Source organism: Salminus brasiliensis, chromosome 1 (genome assembly GCF_030463535.1).
Source record: "Salminus brasiliensis chromosome 1, fSalBra1.hap2, whole genome shotgun sequence".
Lineage (NCBI taxonomy): Eukaryota > Metazoa > Chordata > Actinopteri > Characiformes > Bryconidae > Salminus > Salminus brasiliensis.
In genome coordinates, this window is record NC_132878.1 from 85116388 (window position 1) to 85119202 (window position 2815).

Below are 2815 nucleotides of genomic sequence, written 5' to 3' on the forward strand. Positions count from 1 at the left end.
CTGTAACAGTATGTGTAGTAGGGTCACTTAGGAAGGCAGTGGACGCTGTGGCCTGCTCTTGGACACTGAGCAAGGCTCCTTTGTCTGGAGAAACAGGCAGACTTGCCTCCTGGCTCTCTCTTCTCTCGCTCTGACACTCTTCCTCTCTCAGCGTCTCTATTTCCTGAAGCAGCTCTTCTTCCTTCTGCTTCATCTCCTCCTTGTTTTTCCTCTCCTTCTCTCTCTGTGTATCTCTCTCTGCCATTATTTCCTCCACCTGTCTTTTTAGCTCTTGCTCTCTGTCCAGAAATTCCTTAAGCTCCAAGTCTAACCGTCTCACCGACTCTTCCAAATCCCTGATCTCTTTCTCCCACTGAATTGGCTCCTCACAGGGGTGCTCTCTGCCACCCTCCGTCTTACACTCCTGTAAAAACGAACCAAAAACAGCATGAATTTTAAAGTGATCATTAAAAATCCCGAGAGATTTTAATCCAGTGTAAATCTGCAGTGTCTCCAGTTTTTGCTTGTGTAATAACTGCAGGGTGAATGATCTGTTACTGGCTGAACTGCTAAAGCTGCTACCAGACACAGCCATGTGGCAGTAAATAGGTTTGCGCATTTGGGCAATTTTGACATGTATGTTTGGACTCTCTGTGAAAATTTGAAGAAAGCCCCTGACAGATGATGTCCCAGAATCTCCTCTGACTAGCCTCTGACTCCAATCGTGCTGAAGCCCTATTACGCACCTCTATATCCAGTAATAGTGTGTGATGAGTGACCTCATGTTTCTTACCTTCTTAGTGGACATCTGTTCTTTGTCCACTCTCTCCTTCTGCTTCTTCTCCTTCTTGTCCCTTTTCTCCTTCTTCTTCTCTTTCTTATTCCTTTTTTCTTTTTTCTCTTTCTTCTCCTTTTTATCCTTTATCTCCTTCTTCTCAGATTCTCTCTTTTTCTCCTTAGTCTCTTCCTGAAGCTGGTGGAGCTGCTCATCCTCTCTATGGCTGTCATGGACTCTAACCCTTCTACGGAAGAGGGTGAATCTAGGGAAGCCAAAGTTCCAGCACCCACAGGTTGTGGAACTGGGTGAATGTTGCAGCTCTCTCTCCTGCTTCATGTCCTTTACAGCTGTTGAACTGCTGCTCTCTCTTCGTCTCATTTTTTACTCGATATCTTCAAGCACTGTTTGAGAAAACCATAAATTAGCAAATCCAGTGTCTTACAGACCAATTTACAGCTACTAGTTCTGTCTACGCATGCAGCCACTTGGAAACAGATGGGTCGCTAGCAGGAATTAGCACTGTCCGACTTGATGAACTAAGGCAGGGTGACCATATTTAGTTTTTCACACATGGGTGGGCTTTACTTTTACCACCTTACAATAAAATTATAATAAATACATAAATTAAATAAAATCATATTAATCAAATTGGCTGTGGTGGGATGTAGTTTGACCAATGGCTGCAAGTAGATGCAGGTACAAGTAGATCAATAGTGGTGGTGAGAAGGCGGGACTTAAGCTGTTTGAGCGGTGGCTGCAAGTAGATTCACCTTCACTGCCTCAGATAATAAAATTAACTGTATCTGAAATTAATTTGAATTAAATATTTGTATAAATATGAATATACATTTCAATAAACTAACTGTGCTTACTTCACACAGCTACTGAACTCTAGATTGTTTCCCTACTAATACAAGTGCACAGGATGAGAGGAGGGTGTTAGACTGACCTGTTGCTTCTTCCACAGAAAACACGATAATGGAGAAACCGCCTGTTCCCATCTCTTAAGAACTGCCGTGACGTGTCTGATTATGACGACATCCAGCCAGGAAGGCGCCGATTGGCTGGCGAGCTGAGCAGCTCATTGGTTGTTGGCGCTGACTGACGTCTTTAATGTTAATGAGAGTTTTAGTCCTTCTGGGGCTCAGACACATTAAAACAGTGCTGAAATATTTTATAGCAGTTCTGTCTCCAGAAAACGAACAAAGTTGTCTGTATTAAAACAAAACAAAATGAAAAATAAATAAAAATAAAAATAATGTTATTATTGTCATAAAAATAATAATAACATGAAATATAATATATACATAATAAAAATAAAAAATACAATTAATAACATGATTTGTATTTTTATTATCAATAATATATTAATAACAATAATAATACTGTTATTATTATTGTCATAATATTAATAATAATACAAATAATAATAATAGAAACACAATTAAGAACAGGATTATTATTTTTATTATCAATAATAATAATAATTATAATAATCAAAGTAGGATTTTAAACGGTGGCTCCATTTGAAACTGTTCTTTTTTTGGACTCGCTCTGAAGCGCCCTCTAGCGTCTGAACAAACCGGAAGACATTATCAACTTGCTCCTCATTACAACTTCTCTGTCCGAGTTTGTTCATCTGATTTGAACAAAAAGAATCATCTGATTAGATGTGATTAGAATAAGGCCGTTAACGCTGTTGTAGTCTTGATCACTTTGGAGAAGTGCTGATGAGTCGTTTACACTACCATTGTCCAGGCATTTAGAACAACACCCACAAGAGGGCAGCACAGTCCAGAGATTCTGGGTGGGAGGAAACAGCTTGAGAGCAGGAAGAGAAACTGCACTGAAAAGAACTGGATCATTTATTAAAACCGAATCATTTTGAGAAAGGAACAGATTCGGTCCTTTTGGTTTAAATAGTAGAATATAAAATCATGCTTAAAACCTTCTAAAGACACTTTGTTTGTCAGAGGTCTTGTATTTGACTGAGGAAATAGAGGTCTCTAGTTTAATAATGGGTTAAATTAATGTTAGAAAACCTTTTTATGAAATAAA